The 22,479-nt window shown below is 43.2% G+C and overlaps 1 protein-coding gene and 1 non-coding gene across 2 annotated transcripts in view; both read left to right on the top strand.

The window, feature by feature from the left end:
- Positions 1-11,277: 11,277 nt before the first annotated feature.
- On the top strand, positions 11,278-11,386 carry LOC129648027 (U6 spliceosomal RNA). The gene has a single exon (XR_008712634.1). It is a non-coding gene; the product is annotated as a U6 spliceosomal RNA (small nuclear RNA).
- A 1,552-nt stretch (positions 11,387-12,938) lies between these two features.
- OCA2 (OCA2 melanosomal transmembrane protein) overlaps positions 12,939-22,479 on the top strand; it is a 326,371-nt gene continuing 316,830 nt past the window's right edge. Inside the window, exon 1 of the mRNA XM_055571821.1 lies at positions 12,939-13,059. The gene's annotated coding sequence lies outside the window, so the exon portion shown is untranslated. The remainder of the gene's footprint in view (positions 13,060-22,479) is intronic.

The raw sequence follows: 22,479 nt of genomic DNA, 5'->3' as shown, positions 1-22,479 counted from the left end.
GAGCAGCAACAAAACCCAGTGCAGCCAAAAATAAAGGTGTTTTTTTTTTTTAATACTTTTTCTCTCTCTCTGCATCTGGGTGGGCTAGTTTTGGCTGCATGGTTCTGGACTGTGGATTGGTAGGGCTCTGCTTCACATGCCCTTCTGATGACTCAGGGTAGGAGAGCAAGTAAGAACAGGTATAGCCTGCACTCAGGCCTGAGTCTTTGTCAAGGTGTCCAGAAAGTCCTCTCTTCCAACTACATATCTGCATGAGGCCAAATTTTCTTCATATCCTTCAATCAAAACATATGGGTGCTTTTCTTGTTTTCCTCCAAGAGTTTTATAGTGTAAAACTCAAAACTATAAAATCCGTTTTATTTTTATGTATAGTGTTAGGGGTTGCAGGAGACATGGGTTCAATCCCAGGGTTGAGAAGATCCCCTGGAGAAGGAAATGGCAACTCACTCTAGTATTCTTGCCTGAGAAATCCCACGGACAGAGGAGCCTGGCTGGCTACAGTCCATGGGGTTGCAAGAGAGCTGGACATGATTTAGTGACTAAACACCCACTAAACAACATGGTATTAGGGAATGTTCTAATTTCATTTTTTTCCATGTAGCTGTCCAGATTTCCTAGCACCACTTAGTAGAAGAGGCTGTCTTTTCTCCAATATATATTGTTGCCTCCTTTGTCATAGATGAGGTGACCATAGGTGCATGGGTTTATTTTGGGGCCCTCTCTCCTGTTCAGTTGACCTGTATTTCTGTTTTTGTGCCTGTGCCATACTGTTTTGATGACCATAGTTTTGTAGTATAGTCTGAAGTCAGGGAGCCCTGATTCCTTCAGCTCCATTTTTCTTTCTCAAGATTACTTTGGCTATTCAGAGTCTTTTGTATTTCCCTACAAATTGTAAAATTCTTTGTTCTAGTTCTTTGAAGGTAATTTCACAGGGGTTGCATCGAATCTGTCGATTGCTTTGGGTAGTATATTAATTTTCATTATATTGATTCTTCCAGTCTAAGAACATGGTATAGTTTTCTATCTGCTTGTGTCCTCTGTTATCCTTCATCAGTACTTCATAGTTTTCTGAGTACAGGTCTTTTGTCCCTTAGGTAGATTTATTCCTAGATATTTTATTCTTTTTGTTGCAATGGTAAATGGGATTGTTAATTTCTCTTTCTGCTCTTTCACTGTTAAGTGTATAGGAGTACAAGATATTTCTCTGCGTTAGTTTTGTATCCTGTAACTTAACCAGATTTATTGATCACAGAAAGATCTTTTTTGACCCACCTCCTAAAGTAATGAAAATAAAAACAAAAATAGTTGAGACCTAATTAAACTTAAAAGCTTTTGCTCAGCAAAGGAAACCATAAACAAGATGAAAAGAACCTTCAGAATGTGAGAAAATAGTTGCAAACAAGCAACAAAGGATTAATTTCCAAAATATACAAACAGCTTATGGAGTTCAATATCAAACAAGCAATCCAATCGAAAAATGGGCAGAAGACCTAAACAGACATCTCTCCAAAGAAGATGGCCAACAGACACAGGAAAAGATGCTCAACATCACTGGTAAAGAATCTGCCTGCCAGTGCAGGGGACTCATTAGAGAAACGCCAAATCAAAACTACAATGAGGTGCCACCAGCCAGTGTAGCCATCATCAAGAAATCTACAAACAATACATGCTAGAGAGGGTGTGGAGAAAAAGTACCCTTCCTGCACTGTTGGTGGGAATGTAAATTGGTGCAGCCACTGTGGAGAACAATATGGAGTTTCCTTAAAAAGCTAAACATTTATGTATAATTTTGGCTGAATTATATTGTAAGGCAGAAATCAAACATTGTGAAACAATTTTCCTCCAGTTAGTAAATTTTTAAAAATTTAAAAAATTAACTTTCCTTGCTGACCAATTTGCATCAGATATAATTTATATTTATAATCATAAATTTATAATTATATCTATAATTTATAATTTATTTTAAGCTTATGTAGCTTATGTTAAACATAGGCACAATGAAAGTATTAAAGCTAAACATAGAATTACCATATGACTTGTCATATACCCTGAGAAAACCATAACTCAAAAAGATACATGTACTCCAATATTCATTGAAGCACTATTTAAAATATCCAGGACATGGAAGCAGTCTACGTGTCCACCAATAGATGAGTGGATAAAGAAGTTGTGGTACATATATTCAATGGAATATTTGTTGTTTGGTCTTTTAAGTCATGAATGACTCTCTTATGACCCCATGGACTGTAGCCAGCCAGGCTCCTCTGCCCATGGGATTTCCCAGGCGAGAATACTGAAGTGGGCTGCCATTTCCTTCTATGGGGGTCCTTCCCAACCCAGGAGTCAAACCAGTATCTCCACTGTAGGCATCAGGGAAGCCAACAGTGGAATATTACTCAGCCATTGAAAGGAATGAAATTGAGTCGAAGTGATGTCAATGTAGAACCTAGAGCCTGTCATACAGAGTGAAGTAAGAAAAAACAAATATTATATGTTAAATGCATATATATAGAATCTAGAAAAATGGCACTGATGAACCTAATTGCAGACAGGAATCAAGGTGCAGATGTAGAGAACAGACTTGTGGAAACGGGGGGAAAGCAAAGGTGGGAATGAATTGAGAGAGTCGCATTGACATATATACCTGACCATGTGTGAAATAGACATCTAGTGGGAAGTTGCTGTATAGCATAGCACCGGGAGGTCAGCTTGGTGCTCTGATGGCCTCGAAGGGTGGGGTGGGGTTGGTGGTGGGAGGGAGGCTCAAGAGGGAGGGGATATATGTATACATATGGCTGATTCACAATGTTGTACAGCAGAAACCAATACAATATTGTAAAAATTATATTACAATAAAAAAATTATTAAGATTGTCCCTTGATATCTGCAGAAAATTGGTTCCAGGTACCCTAAGGCTACTAAACTGGATGCTCAAGTCCCTTATGTAAAATAGTGTAACATTTGCATATAACATTTGTATATCCTCTCAATACACTTTAAATCATCTCATATACCTATAATATATACTTATAATACTTACAATACATACTTGTAATACCTAATGCAGTGTAAATACTATGTAAATTGTCAGCACACTCAAATTTTGCTTTTAGGAACTTTCTGGGATTATTTTTCCTGAATATTTTTGATCTGAGGTTGGTTGAATCTGCACTTGTGGAACCAATAGTGGAGGGCTGACTGTTGCAGTTTTGGGCTGCAGAGGCAAAAATGAGAATTTGGCTATCTTAAGCCAGAAAGAGTAACGAGACTGATAAAAATGTAAATGTGATTCACTAATTTTTTTGTTTTGGAAAATAATTTCTCAAAATAGTATTCGTGTTAATAAGAAATTGCCTTATTTTTAGTTTAAAATGGATAATTTAAAAATTTTCAGTTTTACATACTAAAATTTTTGCTGTTTACCCTATCCTTACCTTGTGGGACTATTAAATTTTTTTTCAGTTTTAATTTTCTAATATGGTAACTTGATAAATATAATTCAGATAAAAATCATTGAGGATCTTAAAGGCTTTAGGAGTGAAAAATGTCTTGAGACCCAAACTGCTGCTTCCTAGGGAGGACAGCTGTCCCCATACCAGCTCACTTCCAGTGTTATGGCCCTGTCCACAAGCTTTTGCACAAAGCATATTCACTATGAGCTCTTTTTTTCTCTTTCTTTCTTTCTTTTTTTAGTTTCAGAAGCCCTGAAGGATTATCTGTTTCCCCTTCTGGTGGCACTGATGTGACCCCAAGTCCCAACTTTGCCTCCATGGTGCAAGTGCGTGCCCAGTGGAAGCCACCAGCACCTGATCCCCTCTCTCTCTTTTAGGTGGCTTGGATGGAAAGAGTCTTTGGAGGTATGACGATTTCTCCAAGCAGTGACAGCCAGCCCTAGTGTGGGACGCTGGAAACTGCAGTTGACATGCTGGCTCTAGAGTGGGGAGTGCTGGACACTGTGTCCTGGTCCTGGGACCAGGCCCCTTCTCTTTAATGATGGGCTGCAGTGGCGCTGCTGGCATGCTGCTGGGGCGCCCTCCACCTAGGTGAGGGACAGGCCCTCTCCAGTGTAGGGAGCTCAGCCAGGTGGGCCCCATCTCAGCCACTTTTCCAAGTTTTTTCCCCTTATACGCAAATGAGACTCTTCTGAGGAAGTCTGCACGATGAGTTTTCTTCTAGCTCATTACATTAAAAAAAAAAAAAAAAGACTGTTAAAACAGTCTCAGATTCATAGCAAAATGGAGCAGAAAGTATAGAGAATTCACACATGCCCCTTGTGCCTGCACATGCATAGCATTCCCACTATCAACCTCTGCAACAGAGTGGCACATTTGTTACAATTGATAAACCTACATCAACTCCTCACTGTCACTCAACATCCACAGTTCACATGAAGGCTTACTCCTGGTGGTGGTACATTCTAACGGTTTGGACAAATATATAATGAAGTGTTTCATCACTTTAGTGTCACACAGAATAGTGTCACTGCCCTAAAAATCCTGTTGTTCAGTCGCTAAGTCGTTTCCAGTTCTTTGCAACCCCATGGACTGCACCATGCCAAGCACCTCTGCCCTCGTCTATCTCCCAGAGTTTGCTCAAATTCATGTCCATTGAGACCATGATCTAACCATCTCATCCTCTGCCATCCCCTTCTCCTTTTACGTTCAGTCTTTTCCTAGCATGAGGATCTTTTCCAGTGAGTCAGCTCTTGTGACCCATGGACTGCAACACGCCAGGCTTCCCTGTCCATGACTAAATATACTCTTACCATTCCATTCAGCAATTGTGTTTCCTGGCGCTTATTCAAAAATTCAAAGTACATTTACACAAACACCATGGGTTACACATGGTAATGTATATGTTTCAATGCTACTGTCAGTTCGTCCCACCCTCTCCCCACTGCCATGGCCACAAGTCCCTTTTCTATGTCTGCATCTCTATTCCTGCCCTGCAAATAGGTTCATCAGTACCAGTTTTTCTATATTTCATATATATGTATTAATATACAGCAGTGTGTACATGTCAATCCATCTATTCCTCACCCCCGCTAACTATAGGTTTGTTCTCTTAAGTCTTTGAGTCTGATTCTATTTTGTAAATAAGTTTGTTTGTGTCATTTTTAAAGATTTTGCATATGTGATATCATATAATATTTGTCTTTCTCTATCTGACTTAATTCACTTAGTGTGATGATCTCCAGATCCATCCATGTTACTGCAAATGGCATTGTTTCTTTTTAATGACTAATATGCCACTATTCCAAAATTCTCCAAGCCAGGCTTCAGCAATACGTAAACCGTGAAATTCCCGATGTTCAAGCTGGTTTTAGGAAAGGCAGAGGAACCAGAGATCAAACTGCCAGCATCTGCTGGATCATGGAAAAAGCAAGAGAGTTCCAGAAAAACATCTATTTCTGCTTTATTGACTATACCAGAGACTTTGACTGTGTGGATCACAATAAACTGTGGAAAATTCTGAAAGAGGTGGGAATAGCCAACCACCTGACCTGTTTATTGAGAAACCTGTATGCAGGTCAGGAAGCAACAGTTAGAACTGGACATGGAACAACAGACTGGTTCCAAATAGGAAAAGGAGTACGTCAAGGCTGTATATTGTCACCCTGCTTATTTAACTTATATGCAGAGTACATCATGAGAAACACTGGGCTGGAGGAAGCACAAGCTGGAATCAAGATTGCCGGAAGAAATATCAATCACCTCAGATAGGCAGATGACACCACCCTTATGGCAGAAAGTGAAGAAGAATTAAAGAGCCTTTTGATGAAAGTGAAAGTGGAGAGTGAAAACGTTGGCTTAAAGCTCAACATTCAGAAAACAATGATCATGGCATCTGGTCCCATCACTTCATGGCAGATAGATGGGGAAAAAGTGGAAACAGTGGCTGACTTTATTTTTTTTTGGGCTCAAAAATCACTGCAGATGGTGATTGCAGCCATGAAATTAAAAGATGCTTTCTCCTTGGAAGGAAAGTTATGACCAACCTAGACTGCATATTAAAAAGCAGAGACATTACTTTTCCAACAAAGGTCTGTGTAGTCAAAGCTATGGTTTTTCCAGTGGTCATGTATGGATGTGAAAGTTGGACTATCAAGAAATCTCAATGCCGAAGCATTGATGCTTTTTCACTGTAGTGTTGGAGAAGACTCTTTAGAGTCCCTTGGACTGCAAGGAGATCCAACCAGTCCATCCTAAAGGAGATCAGTCCTGAGTGTTCATTGGAGGGACTGATGTTGAAGCTGAAACGCCAATACTTTGGCCACCCGATGCGGAGAGGTGACTCATTTGAAAAGACCCTGATGCTGGGAAAGAGTGAAGGCGACGTCCAGAGAAGGGGACAACAGAGGATGAGATGGTTGGATGGCATCACTGACACAATGGACATGGGTTTGGGTGGACTCTGGGAGTTGGTGATGGACAGGGAGGCCTGGTGTACTGCAGTTCATGGGGTCACAAAGAGTCGGACACGACTGAGCGACTGAACTGAAAATTCCTTGTTTGTATGTATCTCCTTTATCTGTTCATCTGTCGATGGACATTTAGGTGCTTTTCATGTCTTCTCTATTGTAAACAATACTGCAATGAACATCAGGGTGCATATATCCTTTCAAACCATGTTATTCTCTGGCTATATGCCCAGTAGTAGGATTGCAAGGTCACATGGTAGCTCTATTTTTAATTTCTTACAGAACCTCCATACTGTTGTCCATAGTGGCTATATCAATCTGCATTCCCACCAGCAGTGCAAGTGGGTTAACTTCTCTCCACACCCTCTCTAGCATTTATTGTTTGTGGATTTTCTTGATGATGGCCGTTCTGACTGGTGTGAGGCGATATTTTATTGTAGTTATAATCTGCATTTCTTGAATAATTAGCAATATTGAGCATCATTTCATGTAATTTTTGGCCATCTGTATGTCTTCCTTTGGAGAAATGCCTATTTAGGTCATCTACCCATGTTTTTGATTAAGTCAATTTTCTTTTTTATATTGAGCAAATAGCTCTATGAGCTGTTTGTATATTTTAGAGATTAATCCCTTGTTGGTCACATCATTTGCAAATATTTTCTTCCATTCTGTGGATTGACTGCATTTTGTTTATGGGTTCCTTTAGTGAGCAAAAGATGTTACGTTTAATTTGATCCCATTTATTTATTTTGCTTTCATTTCCATTACTCTAGGAGACAGATTGAAAAAGGTATTGCTGTGATTTATGTCAAAGAGTGTTCTGCCTTTATTTTACTCTAAGAGTTTTATAGTATCTGGTCTTACACTTAGGTCTTTAATCCATTTTGAGTTTATTTTTGTGTATGGTGTTAGGGAGTGTTCTAATTTCATCCATTTACATATATCTGTCCAGCTTTCCCAGCACCATTTATGGAAGATACTGTCTTTTCTCCACTGTAACCCTGCCTCATTTGTTGTAGATATGTGTTTTTATTTCTGGTCTTTCTATCCTGTGCCATTAATCTATATTTCTGTTTTGATGACTGTAGCTTTGTAATATAACCTGAAGTCAGGAGCCTGATTCCTCCAGCTCTATATTTCTCTCTCAAGATTGCTTAGTCTGTTTGGGGTCTTTTGTGTTTCTATACAAATTAAGAAATTTTTTGTTCTAGTTCTGTGAAAAATTCCACTGGTAAGTTGATAGCAATCACACTGAATCTGTAGATTGCCTGTTGTAGTACAGTCAATGTCACACTGTTGATTCTTGCAATCCAAGAACGTGGTCTGTCTTTCCATCTGTTTGTGTTTTTTGTCAGTGGTTATTCAGTAGTTAGTTGTGATTTCGTAGATATGTTAGTAGATGTTGGTTTCTGTAAGAAGGGATGAATTCATGTCCTTCTATTCTGCCATTTTGTCTCCTCTCTACTAAATGCCTTTAAACTGCAGAATTTAGTACAGAATTCCTCCTATTGCTTGCATTAAGCCTTCATTGTTCAGTTAGGCTATCCTTGGCGAGAGAGCCATTTATGCAATTTAAAACTTGGCTATAATGGTTTTGACATTTCTTCCATCAAGAGCTGGGAGCTGTGTCCTTCCCCTGAACCTGGCCTCTGTGACTGCTTGCTAAATGGAATATGGCAGAAGTGGCACCTGCCTATCTTGGGTCAGGCCTCATGGACCTGGCTTCCGTTTCCTGACTCTTGGGTCCCAGCCACCATGCTATGAGGCAGTCCAAGCATTAAGGAACAGGCCACGTGGCAATGGCAGTAGGCCCACACCAGAGGTAAGTTAGTGCACCTCCAGACGCTTCCAGCCTCCAGACTCAAGTTACTTCCCACCTTTGTATCACCCTGACTGTCTTGGTATATAGATGAGCTATTTCCACGGTCCCTTTTTAAATTCCATTCTGACCAAAAGAATCTGGGAGCATGATAGATGGTCACTATTTTTGTTACCAAACTTGGGGTGGTTTGTTACAGCAATAGATAAAGACATGTCTGAGTTTGTGTTTGATTTTTCTACTTTTTGAGGTGGGCCAAGAGGTAGAAGGAAACTGCTCTGGCCATCTGCCCCAGTATCCCTTCCTTTCCCATACCTATAAAGGATCAGTACGCAGGTTTGGCTGATCTGACCATCTGTGGGCACCAGTGGGTGAGAAGAACACAGGGGCTTTGTGGTCAGAGCAGACAAAGGCTGGGGTCCACAGAAGCCTGAAGAGCCAGTGGTCACAGGGACCCTGGAGGGGGGTGGAGTTCATAAAGGGAAGCCACAGGCAGGTTTCCACTGAAGATGTGGCTGGAGGGCAGGGCAGTGGATCACTCTGAGTGATACCTGTCAATTGAGGATCTGAGGTCAGGGGCATCTTCACAGCATCACCCACAAACACATAAAATATGCATAAACACACATTCACAAAAACCCACCACTGTATATAATATAAGCAAAAGGATTTTATTGCAGAAATGCTGAAATTTGCATGTACATTCAAGTATGTTTGGCCCTTGATCAACATGGGAGCTAGGGATGCACAGCTGAAAATCCATGTGTAAATGGACCTACACAGTTCAAACTCATATTGTTCCAGGGTACACAGTACCATGTACTTCAAAATACACACTGTTGGCCTTTGTGTCAGATTCCAATGATGCTGCTCTTTGCTGAGAAAACTTAGAGACCTCCTATTTTGGAATTTCCTGAGCCATCCAAGAAAAGTGTGACTTTATGGTGATATCTTGGTAAAATCACCATGTATTTCCTCAACTGTCCCCAACCACTCTGGCTGAAGAAATCCAGTCCCCATTCACGGGAAAGCAGGGCCATATGAATTACACTACAGGTTTCTAGTGATGCTTCTGTATCCAATTCTTGTTCCCAGATGCCAAGAAGGGAACCCCCATCTGGACCTGGTTTCAGCAACCAAGAGGGAGGGCTGGCAATAAATTAGGATCCGAAATAGCTCATGGTTTGGTCCAGCATGGTACATGGCCTTGGCGACTCCCCTGCTCTGAGGTGCCTTCACTACCATGTGGGTTTGCCAATTCTTTGCAAGGGTGAGATTTCTTCCATAATTTAGGCCATGCAAGTTCACCCCTTGGAGCAGGAATAGGGGTGATTTCACTACAAATGTTTAGCAGCTACTCAAGAGACATAGACTAGGCAGGCTTGGGGTCAGCACGTAGATGCTGGGGACATGGGCATGAAGCATGGAGAGCCATGTGGTAGCCATGATTGCCCTGCTGGTGTGTTGTGACCCTTCTCTGGTCACGTTCAGTCAGCCTCCCACTGTATGGAGGCCATTCAGTAAGGGCAGGGCAGCCTGGAGCCTTCTGTCTTCCCCAGATGCCTACACATTCATGCTCTGGGGCCCCCTTACCACTTTCCCATGTAACAGAGTTCTCAAAGTTCTAGAGGAAGACTTGGCCAAGGTGGCCTCCACTCCACGTGAATAGGGTTGTTGCTGTGTCCACACTGGCTGCGAGTGGGAGTCTGAATAGAGACAACTACTAATGTGGCACTCGGCCTTCTCTTGGGGAGGCTGGGGGCTCTAGCTGGTGTGCCAGCACTGGAACTGCTCTGTGGCAGTGCCCACTGTGCTCTGGGAGGCCTGGCGACCCTGCATTCTTGGTCCTTGCTCCTGGGCAGCCCCCACCACACCCTGCTTTGTACAGTTCAGTTTGGTTCAGTGACTCAGTCGTGTCTGACTCTTTGCAACCCCATGGACTGCAGCACGCCAGGCCTCCCTGTCCATCACCAACTCCCAGAGTTTACTCAAACCCATGTCCATTGAGTCAGTGATGCCATCCAACCACCTCATCCTCTGTCGTCCCCTTCTCCTGCCCTCAATCTTTCCCAGCATCAGAGTCTTTTCAAACTAGTCAGCTCTTCGCATCAGGTGGCCAAAGCATTGGAGTTTCAGCTTCAACCTCAGTCCTTCCAATGAACACCCAGGACTGATCTCCTTTAGGATGGACTGGTTGGATCTCCTTGCAGTCCAAGGGACTCTTCTTCAACACCACAGTTCAAAAGCATCGATTCTACAGCATACGTGTTATAAGTGTGTACCTTCGAACACCTAGTGTAACTGGGCTTCATGGTTCTCTCCGAGAGGCTTGGAGAGGAAACTCTCATAAGGATAACTTTTTGAGTTCTGCCTCTTACACTGTAGCTGAGCCAAGAGCTTTGGACTTCCTGCAGTGCCCAGTAGATTAAAGCCCCAGTGGGGCTTCCTAGTCCACAGCAAGCCTGTGTGTCTGTCTGTGTGTGTGTGTGCCTATACATATGTCTGTGTGTTGGGGTGCGTGTAGTTATTTATGTGTCTCTCTGTGTGCCTGTTTATATTTTTGTGTGTGCTTCTGCATCTCTGTGTGTGTAATGTCTGTGATGTGTGTGTGTATGTTTGTGTCTCTGTGAATAGTTTACCTGTCTCGGTGTGTCCGTTTGTATTTCCTTATGTGTTCATGTGTCCGTGTGTGTCCAGGTGTGCATCTGTATGTGGGTGTGTCTGTGTGTTGTTTGTGAGTGTGTGTGTTGTATGATACAGTGCTTTCCACAAGTGTAACCTTCACAGCCCTAGGCTGGAGGTGGGAAAGCATAAGGAAATAAGATGAATGCTGATCAGGTTTATCAGCTGTAGTAGAGAACTCTTAAAGAGCAGAACAGAAAAAAGTAGGCGGAATATTTACTAATTTCACATTTTCCCAATTCTTGTTCATAGGGAAAAAACTGTTACAAGTATCAGTACTTGGCTACCTTCTATCAAGCAGAGCTGCATGGGGCACAGTAAGCGCTGGCTGCACCTAGTGTTCAGAGAGGGCTCTGCCCCTGGCACTCATTTTGGCACATACCAAAATTGGAACCATGCAGAGAAGATTAGCATGGCCCCTGAGCAAGGATGACATGTAAATTCGTGAAGTGCTTTGTATTTTCAAAACTCTTAGAGGAAACCATAGGCAGAACACTCTTTCACATAAATTTCAGCAAGATTTTTTTTGACCTACATCCTAGAGTAATGAAAATAAAAACAAAAGAAACAAATGGGACCTAATTAAGCTTAAAACCGTTTGCACAGCAAAGGAAAAAGGCCATAAAGCAAAAAGACAACTGTCAGAATGGGAGAAATATTTGCAAACAAAGCAATTGACAAAGAATTAAACTGCAAAATATACAAACAGTCCATGCAGCTCATCAGAAAAACAAACAACCCAGTCAAAAAATGGGTGGAAGACCTAAACAGACATTTCTCCAAAGAAGAAATACAGAAATACAAACAGAGAGATGGCCAACAAGTACATAAAAAAATGCTCAACATCACTCATTAGAGAAATGCAAATCAAAACTACAATGAGGTATCACTTCATACTAGTCAGAATGGCCATCATTATATAAAATTTACAAAGAATAAATGCTGGAGAGGGTTTGAAGAAATGGAACCCTCATACACTGTTGGTGGGAATGTAAATTGGTACAGCCACAATGGAGAACAGTATGGAGTTTCCTTAAAAAACTAAAAATGGAACTACCATATGACTCAGCAATCCCACTACTGGGCATATACCCAGAGAAAAGCATAATTCAAAAAGATACCTGTACCCCAATGTTCATCACAGCACTATTTACAATAGCCAGGACATGGAATGTCCATTAATAGAGGAATGGATAAAGAAGATGTGGTAGAAATATACAGTGAAATATTACTTGAGACTGTCATACTGAATGAAGTAAGCAGAAAGAGAAAAATCAAATATTGTATGATAAAGATGATCTGCAAAGCAGAAATAGAGACAAAGATGTAGAGAACAAACATCTGGATACCAAGGGGGAAGTAAGTGGGTGGGTAGGATGAATTGGGAGCTTGGGGTTGAGAAATATATATATAATGTATAAAATAGATAACTAATGAGAACCTGCTGTACAGCACAGGGAAATCTACTCAGTGCTCTTTGGTGACCTAAATAGGAAGGAAATCCCCCAAAGATAGGATATATACATATATAGCGGATTCATTTTGCTGTACAGCAGGAACTAACGAAACATTGTAAAGCAGCTATACTCCAATTAAAAAAGAGAGTGAGCTCTGGTCTCTGACCAGGAGCATCTTTTCTTCATTTCTTTTTTATTAAAAAAATTTTTTTTTTAAATTTATTTTTTTAATCTAAGGATAATTGCTTTACAGAATTGTGTTGGTTTCTGCCAAACATCAGCTTGAATCAGTCATAGGTATTCATTATGTCCGCACCCTCTTGAACCTCCCTCTCACCTCCCACTCCATCCCACCCCTCCAGGTTTGTTACACAGCCTGCGTTTGAGTTCCGTGAGTCATACAGCAAATTCTCAATGGCTATCTATTTTACATATTGTCTTCATTTTTTGACTGTCTCTTGCAGCTGCTAGGGTAAGGCAGCAGGGGTGGGAGCAGCGAGGGGGTGGAGTGGTTGGGGGCGGAGGGGATGCCCGTCGTGACGTCTGTGGGTGTGGCCAGGCCGGCAGGAGGACGGTGGAGCAGTTGGGAGCTCGCCTGCCTCCCAGGACTACCTCCATCGTCATTCAGCGCTCTCATCTTCAACTGTAAACTTGCTCCTGGGAGAAGATCAAGTCTTCAGGTTAGTTGGGAGAGAGGAGATGAGGAACTAACCTGTTCGAGGGAGCAGGCGGGGTTTTAATAAGCCTGTGCTGAATTGTTGCTTTTAGGAGCAAGGAAAATTCCTCTCAGGGGAAATTTGCAAAGTCTAAGACTGAATAGCTGGTGTGAGCCCTCGGGCTTGACACCACAACAAGTTATTTTCTGGATATAATGGCTCATTGGGAGGCAAGTTCCCAAGACAAAGGGCGTCCCCAGCCCGGGAGGGCCGTGGGGATACTGAGGAGGAGAATTTGGAACAGTTCAGGCAGCAAATGTTCTGCCTGAACTGAGGAATGACTTAATCCACGTGAACACTAGTCAGGCGTTTTTGTGGAATGGAATGCGCCAGGGTGAAAACATTAAATCCCTCAGAGCTGCTTCTCTGCACTTTGACCACACACAGTGGAGTAAATGAATTTAAGGTTGCCCACTCTTTCCAAAGAACGGATGTCAAGCACAGGCATCCCTGGGTGTGGATGTGCTTGGGTTTGACAGGGTAGGTATCTGGAGCTCAATACCACACTGGCCTGGCTACCTGTGATGCTACCCAAGGAAAATGTTTGAGCATTGATTTAAGGAATGTGATAACTCTACAACCTGCAGTGATTTTGAGGAAGAGCCAACAGGAGGCTGTGAGCAGGGTGGGCGGCTTCTATATCCTTGTGTTTACAAGGCAGTCCCCTGTAACCTAAATCATCTAGGAAATGCCATCCCCGAGGTGTGCATGAGGTGAGCTCCGGGGTGAGCATGAGGTCTGCTGTCCAGGCCCCTGGGGCAAGGCCTGCCTGGGCTTGGAGGGCCTGGGAGATTGAAAACGTCTAGGGATACTTGTGCTGTGCTGTGCTTAGTCGCTCAGATGTGTCCGATTCCATGTGAACCCATGGACTGTAGCCGCCAGGCTGTCTGTCCATGGGGATTCTCCAGGCAAGAATACTGGAGTGGTTTGCTATGCCCTCCTCCAGGGGATCTTCTTAAATCAGGGGTTGAACCCAGGTTTCCCAGATTGCAGGCAGATTCTTTACCATCTGAGCCATCAGGGAAGCCCTCTCACATAATTGCTATTAAGGATTAAATCTCAGGTTAGTTGGGAGAGAGGAGATGAGGAGCTAACCTGTTCTAGGGAGCAGGTGGGGTTTTAATAAGCCTGTGCTAAAATGTTGCTTTTAGGAGCAAGGAAAATTCCTCTCAGGGAAAATGTGCAAAGTCTAAGACTGAATAGCTGGTATGAGCACTCGGGCTTGACACCACAAGTTATTTTCTGGATATAATGGCTCATTGGGAGGCAAGTTCCCAAGACAAAGGGCATCCCCAGCCCAGGAGGGCCGTGGGGATACGTAAGAAATGTTCTGCCTGAACTGTGGGATGACATCTGCTCTCACCGCTGACTTAACCCACGTAAACACTAGTCAGACGAGAGCGCTAGGTAAACTGTAACTCTGTGTTTAGTCGCTTTGTGATCCTATGGACTGTAGCCACCAGGCTCCTCTGTTCGTGGGGATTCTCCAGGCAAGAATACTGGAGTGGGTTGCCATGCCCTCCTCCAGGGTATCCTCTCAACTCAGGGGTTGAACCCAGGTCTCCCGCATTGCATGCAGATTCTTTACCATCTGAGCCAAACTGTAAAAAGTCCCTAAATATTTATGGCACTGATGAAAAGCAAATGCTGATACCATTCTTGTTCTCTGAGAAGCCATGACACTCTTGGGGTTAGTGAGATCTGAGATCATCAGGAATCATGGGGTAGGGGGAGACTCTAGCTGCTGCTACAGATCTGGGTGCCTGAGGAAGGTTTTAAGCCTGAGTCCAGGGCATCATGAGCATGTTGGAAAGATCGCCGTGATTAGATGGTGGGGAGCAGCTAGGAGGTTCTAGAAAGCCACTGCAGAGTCCTGCCAGCTGAGAGGTGACTGCAGTCAGGTCAGGGAGGCTCTGCTTAGGTGAGGGGTCTGCAGAGTCAGAGGGAGTCATCAGAGGTGCTCCTGGTTGTGTGTACCTGAATGGTCACAGGGCCCCAGGGGAAGGAACAGGTTTTGGGGCTTCTGCAGAGGTGTTTGGGCACCTTGGAGACACTGGGGTAGATAAGAAGGCAGCTGGAACACAGTGGTCTGGGCTGCAGAAGGGGACTGGTGAATCACATGTCCATGAGTGAGAACCTCACTTGCTGGTTGGATTTTACAGTTTTGTGCTTTCAGTTGTGCTGTACTGCGGGATATGTGGAGGTGCTTGCCTACTGTTCAGGGAACTGCTCGCCTGGGCAGGATGCCCCCATGCTGGGCACCTGAGACCCCAAGTATAAGGAATTGCACTTGGCAAGGGGAGTAGCAGGACTCAACTGCAGCACAAGTCTCTTTTTGGGGAGGGAGAGCTCTGTCTCCTACTATGTGGGGAGAGAGAGAGAGGCCTGAGCACAGAGTGGGACCTCCAAGTTCTTCCTCACCTGGGGCTTCCCAGGTGGCACTAGTGGTAAAGAACCCGCCTGCCAAGGTAGGAGACAAAAGAGACTTGGGTTTGATCCTTGGATCAGGAAGATCCTCTGGAGGAGGGCATGGCAATCCACTCCAGTATTCCTGCCTGGAGAAACCCATGGACAGAGGAGGCTGGCAGGTCACAGTCCATGGGGTCGCAGAGTCTGACACCACTGAAGCAGCTTGACACATGCACACCAAGTTCTTCTCAAGGCTCAGAGGAAGACAGCTCTTTTGTCTGAACTAAAAGTTGAAAATTATATTTTATTCAGGGAGTTTTCTGAGGACTCACGCCCCAGAAGACAGCCTTTCAGATATCTCTGAGGGATTGCTTTGAAGATGTAAGAGAGTAGCCAAGATATATAGGAATTTTTGCTGCAGAAACCAGGTAGTCGGAACATCAAAAGATAACTGTTAATTGAAAAGAACCAGACATCCCAAGGAATTTAGTGCTTTTCTCTGTAGGAGAAGATGCTAGCGTCTGGGCCCACTGAAATCACTCCTTTGATATGCACCTCAGCTCTCCAGGGCCTGCATCCCACCTGCTTCCTCCACCCTGAACCTCCTCAGGGTGCAGTTGGCGGTGGCTGCAGGGGCTGCTGGCTTCACTGTCACAGTGTCCTTTGTTTACTGATACAGTAGGCAATATTCTTCGTCCCAACTTTACAAAGAGAACAGAGGGCTTTCCTGGTGGGCCAGTGGTTAAGAATCCACCTTGCAACTCAGGGGACAATGGTTTGATCCCTCCTCTGGGAAGATCCCACGTGTCTCAGGGCAGCTCAGCCGCTGCGCCACACCTACTGAGCCTGTGCTCTAGAGCCTTTGCTCCACAGCAGCAGAAGCCACCTCAGTGAGAAGCCCTCACACCGTGACTAGAGAATAGCCTCCTCTCCCTACAACTAGAGAAAGCCCATGCACAGCCACAAATACCCAGTGTAGCCAAAAATAACTAAAGATACAAGAGAACATAAAAGGGGGCTTTTAACCCAGTTCATTCATTGCATGAGCCATCTGAAGGGATTAAGGATCAGACTTCACAGTCTCAGTCCTGGCCTGGAGTGGGATAAGGGAAAAGGCACCCACACTGCCGTCACTGGGAAAGGCCTGTCTCTGCGTACTGGGTGGGCCAATTCCTGGTGGCCTCTACAATCCCAGAGTCGATGCCTGCACTTTCTCTGGGCTTCATCACCTAGAAAGACTGCACCAAATGCAGAAGACCCAGTCACACCCACAGGGATGTAGCTACCTGGACAGTTCTACATCAAGAAGGAAACTTTGGTCCTGAATGGTTTTGTGGAGAGGGACATTATATAACTGGGTGTGTTCTTAGGACTTAGACATTGTCCATAGGAGGAAGGAATTGCCTGTGGAGTGATTTCTGTTTAATAATACAGTTTTCGCAGCAGCTAATGTGCTTTTGGAGAAGGCAATGGCATCCCACTCCAGTACTCTTGCCTGGAAAATCCCATGGATGGAGGAGCCCGGTGGGCTGCAGTCCATGGGGTCGCTGGGTCAGACACGACTGAGCGACTTCACTTTCAGTTTTCACTTTCATGCCCTGGAAAAGGAAATGGCAACCCACTCTGGTGTTTTTGCCTGGAGAATCCCAGGGATGGGGGAGCCTGGTGGGCTGCCGTCTATGGGGTCGCACAGAGTTGGACATGACTGAAGTGACTTAGCAATAGCAGTAGCAATGTGCTTATAGTCTGTTGTCTGTTTTCATTATTGCATTATGTCAAATGATGAAAGAATATGGAGAAAAGTGTTCTTAAAATTTACAAAGAAACTGTTTTCCACATGATGTGTATTGCTACTGCTGGTTTATGCACTACTGTAAAAGCACCAGGCTAAGAGAAGGCAATGGCACCCCACTCCAGTACTCTTGCCTGGAAAATCCCATGGACAGAGGAGCCTGGTAGGCTGCAGTCCATGGGGTCATGAAGAGTCAGACACGACTGAGCGACTTCACTTTCTCTTTTTACTTTCATGCATTGGAGAAGGAAATGGCAACCCACTCCAGTATTCTTGCCTGGAGAATCCCAGGGATGGGGGAGCCTGGAGGGCTGCCATCTATGGGGTTGCACAGAGTTGGACATGACTGAAGCGACTTAGCAGCAGCAGAAGCATTGTATTAAGTCATTCACTTTATTCAATTGGCCTGTCTGTGCAGAAGAGGGGACCACATCCCAAAGACAAGTATAACAGCACCACAGCATGCACAGTGTACCAAGGAGGTGCCTGTTTAGGTGTAGTCTTGCTGGGCTGAAGGCCACTCAGGGCAGGTTCCTAGGACTTGCCACTCTGAGTTCCACTTCCTGTCCCTATGTCTCTGCTGGCTCATTGGCACCAAACCTAGAATGCAAAGAAATTCTATCACGCCCAGAAAATCCTAGCCAAATTCGGCTCTCACGGCCATCACGGAAGGGCTGTGGGTATCCGGCCCCAGCTGGAGCATAGAGAACACACTCTCTTAATCCCCTTTTCTTTTTTCTTTTTGATTCTTTTTCCCCCTTTATTTTTTAATTGGAGGGTAATTGCTTTACAATATCGTGTTGGCCTCTGCCATACATTAACATGAATCAGCCGCAGGTATAAATGTCCCCTCCCTCCTTAAACCCTCTCCTATTTCCCACCCCATCCCACCCCTCTAGTTTGTCACAGAGCACTGGGTTGAGGTCCTTGTGTTACACAGCCCCCACTTGCAATCTATTTTATATGTGGTAAGTGGTGCTAGTGGTAAAGAATCTGCCTGCCCATGCAGGAGACATAAGAGACACGGGTTCAATCCCTGAGTCAGAAAGATCTCCTGGAGGAGGGCATGGCAACCCACTCCAGTATCCTTGCCTGGAGAATCCTACGAGCAGAGGAGCCTGGCAGGTTACTGTCCATACAGTCGCACAGAGTCGGACATGACCGAAGTAACTTAGCATGCAAAGTATATGCTTCCGTGCTGCTCTTTGAATTTGTCCCTCCCTCTCCTTCCCCCACTGTGTCCACAAGTCTGTTCTCTATGTTTGCATTTCCACTGTTCCCCTGCAGATAGGTTCATCAGTACCCTTTTGTCTAGATTCCATATGAATGCAGTAACATACAATATTTTTCTTCCTCTTTCTGACTTACTTCACTCTGTATAATAGACTAGGTTCATCCACCTCATTAGGACTGACTCAAATGCATTCTTTTCTTTTTTGTAGCTGAGTAACATTCCATTTTATATATGTACCACAGCTACCGTATCCATTAATCTGTCAAGGGACATCTAGGTTGCTTCTATTTCCTATCTATTGTAAAAAGTGCTGCAATGAACATTGGGGTACATGTGTCTCTTTCAATTATGGCTTTCTCAGGGTAAGTACCTAGTGGTGGCATTTGGGTCATATGATAGTTCTATTCCCAGTTTTTTTTAAAGAATCTCTATACTGTTCTCCATAGTGGCTGTATCAACTTACATTCCCACCAACAGTGCAAGAGGGTTCCCTTTTCTCCACATTCTTTCCAGTATTTATTGTTTATAGATAGATTTTTTAATGATGGCCATTCTGACTGGTGTGAGGTGATACCTCGTTGTAGTTTTGGTTTGCATTTCTCTAATGATGAATGATGCTGAGCATCATGTGTGTGTTGGCCATGTGTATGTCTTCTTTGGAGAAATGTCTGTTTGGGTCTTTCATCCATTTTTTGATTGGTTTGCTTGTTTTTCTGCTATTGAGCTGCATGAACTGTTTGTTTGCAGTTGTTTTCTCCCATTCTGAGGGTTGTCTTTTAATCTTGTTTAGTGTTTCTTTTGCTGTGCAAAAGCTTTTAAGGTTAATTAAGTCCCATCTGTTTACTTTTGTTTTTATTTCCATTACTCTAGGAAGTGGGTCAAAGAGGATCTTGCTGTGATGTATGTCAAAGAGAATATCACCTGTGTTTTTCTCTAAGAGCTTTTTTTTTAAAATTTTATTTTATTTTTAAATTTTACATAATTGTATTAGTTTTGCCAAATATCAAAATGAATCCGCCACAGGTATACATGTGTTCCCCATCCTGAACCCTCCTCCCTCCTCCCTCCCCATACCATCCCTCTGGGTTGTCCCAGTGCACCAGCCCCAAGCATCCAGTATCATGCATCGAACCTGGACTGGCAACTCGTTTCATACATGATATTTTACATGTTTCAATGCCATTCTCCCAAATCTTCCCACCCTCTCCCTCTCCCATAGAGTCCATAAGACTGTTCTATACATCAGTGTCTCTTTTGCTGTCTCATACACAGGGTTATTGTTACCATCTTTCCAAATTCCATATATATGCGTTAGTATACTGTATTGGTGTTTTTCTTTCTGGCTTACTTCACTCTGTATAATAGGCTCCAGTTTCATCCACCTCATTAGAACTGATTCAAATGTATTCTTTTTAATGGCTGAGTAATACTCCATTGTGTATATGTACCATAGCTTTCTTATCCATTCATCTGCTGATGGACATCTAGGTTGCTTCCATGTCCTGGCTATTATAAACAGTGCTGCGATGAACATTGGGTACACGTGTCTCTAAGAGCTTTTTTATAGCTTCTGGCCTTACATTTAAATCTTTAATCCATTTTGAGTTTATTTTTGTGTGTGGTGTTAGAAAGTGTTCTAGCTTTGTTCTTTTACATGTAGCTGTCCATTTTGTCCCAGCACCACTTATTGAAGAGGCTGTCTTTTCTCCATTGTATTTTCTTGCCTCCTCTGTAAAGATAAGGTGCCCATAGATGCATGGGTTTATCTCTGGACTTTCTGTCTTGTTCCGTTGATCTATATTTCTGTTTTTGTGCCAATACCATACTGTCTTACTGACTGTAGTTTTGTAGTATAGTTTGAAGTCAGGAAAGTTGATTCCTCCAACTCCTATCTTCTTTTTCAAGATTACTTTGGCTATTTGTGATCTCTGTGTTTCCATACAAATTGTGAAATTTTTTGTTCTAGTGCTGTGAAAAATACCATTAGTAGTTTGATTGTTGTCATTCACTCATTCAGTTGTATCAGACTCATTGCAACCCCTTAGACTGCAGCATACCAGGCTTCCCTGTCCTTCACAATCTCCCAGAGTTTGCTCAAACTCATGTCCATTGAATCGGGGATGCCATCCAAGCATCTCACTTTCTGTCATCCCCTTCTCTTACTGACCTCAATCTTTCCCAGCATCAGGGTCTTTTCCAGTGAGTCAGCTCTTCACATCAGGTGGCCAAAGTATTGGAGTTTCAGTTTCAGCATCAGTCCTTCTGATGAATATTCAAGGTTGATTTCTTTTAGTGTTGACTGGTTTGATCTCCTTGCAGTCCATGGGACTCTCAAGAGTCTTCTCCAGTGCCACAGGTCAAAAGCATCAATCCTTTGGTGTTCAGCCTTTTTTATGGTCCAACTCTCACATCCATACAAAATGACTACTGGAAAAAATCATAGCTTTGACTACAAGGACTTTTGTTGGTAAAGTGATGTCTCTGCTTTTTAAAATGCTATCTAGTTTTGCCATAGCTTTTCTTCCAAGGAGCAGGTGTCTTTTAATTTCATGGCTGCAGTCACCATCTGCAGTGCTTTTGGAGCCCAAGAAAATAAAGTCTGTTACAGTTTCCATTTTTCCCCCCATCTATTTGCCATGATTTCCTAAAGGAAATCAGTCCTGAATATTCATTGGAAGGACTGTTGTTGAAGCTGAAACTCCAATACTTTGGCCACGTGATGAGAAGAGCTGATTCATTTGACAAGATCCTGATGGTGGGAAAGATTGAAGGCAGGAGGAGAGGGGACAACAGAGGATGAGATGGTTGGATGGCATCGCCGACTCAATGGACAAGAGTTTGAGTAAACTCCGGGAGTTGGTGATGGACAGGGAGGCTTGGCGTGCTGCGGTCCATGGGGTCGCAAAGAGTCAGACATGATTGAGCGACCGAACTGAACTGAACTAATTTGCCATGAAGTGATGGGACTGGATGCTGTGATCTTAGTTTTTTGATGTTGAGTTTTAGCCAGCTTTTTTTTCTCTTTCATCTTCATCAAGAGGCTCTTTAGTTCCTCTTTGCTTTCTGCAATTTGGGTAGTATCATCTGCATATCTGAGATGATTGAATTTTTCCTGGAAACCTTGATTCCAGCTTGTGCTTCATTCAGCCTGGCATTTCACATGATGTACTCAGCATATAAACAAATAAGCAGGGTGACAATATGCAACCTTGACATATTCCTTTCCCAATTTTGAACCAGTCTTTTGTTCCATATCTGGTTCTAACTGTTGCTTCTTGACCTGCATACAGGTTTCTCAGGAGGCAGGTAGTTTGATAGGGATTGCATTGAATCCGTAGATTGCTTTGGGCAGTGTAGTCACTTTTCCAATATTGATTCTTCCAATCCAAGAACATGGAATATCTCTCCATCTGTTTGTGTCATCTTTGATTTCTTTCATCAGTGTCTTATAGTTTTCTGCATATAGGTCTTTTGCATCTTTAGGTAGGTTTATCCCTGGGTATTTTATTCTTTTTGTTGCAATGGCAAATGGGATTGTTTCCTTAATTCTCTTTCTGATTTTTTCCAAACTATGTTGAATAACAGTGGTGAGAGTGGGCACCATTTTCTTGTCCCTCATCTTAGAGGAAATGCTTTCAGTTCTTCACCATTGAGAATAATGTTTTCTGTGGGTTTGTTGTATATGGCCTTTATTATATTGAGGTAGTTTTCTTCTATGCCTACTTTCTGGAGAGTTTTTGTTATAAATGAGTGTTTAATTTGTTGAAAACTTTTTCTGCCTCTGTAGAGATGATCATATGGTTTATATCTTTCAGTTTGTTGATATGCTGTATCACAATGATTGATTTGCATATATTGAATAATCCTTGCATCCCTGGGATAAATCCCACTTAGTGATCCTCCTTTCTTAATGCCTCCATCGTTGAGCTTCCCCTCAGGCCTGGAACAG

The sequence above is a fragment of the Bubalus kerabau genome, chromosome 3 (genome assembly GCF_029407905.1).
Source record: "Bubalus kerabau isolate K-KA32 ecotype Philippines breed swamp buffalo chromosome 3, PCC_UOA_SB_1v2, whole genome shotgun sequence".
Lineage (NCBI taxonomy): Eukaryota > Metazoa > Chordata > Mammalia > Artiodactyla > Bovidae > Bubalus > Bubalus kerabau.
The sequence above is the reverse complement of the archived record's forward strand: the minus strand, read 5'-3'. Positions and strand labels throughout refer to the sequence as shown.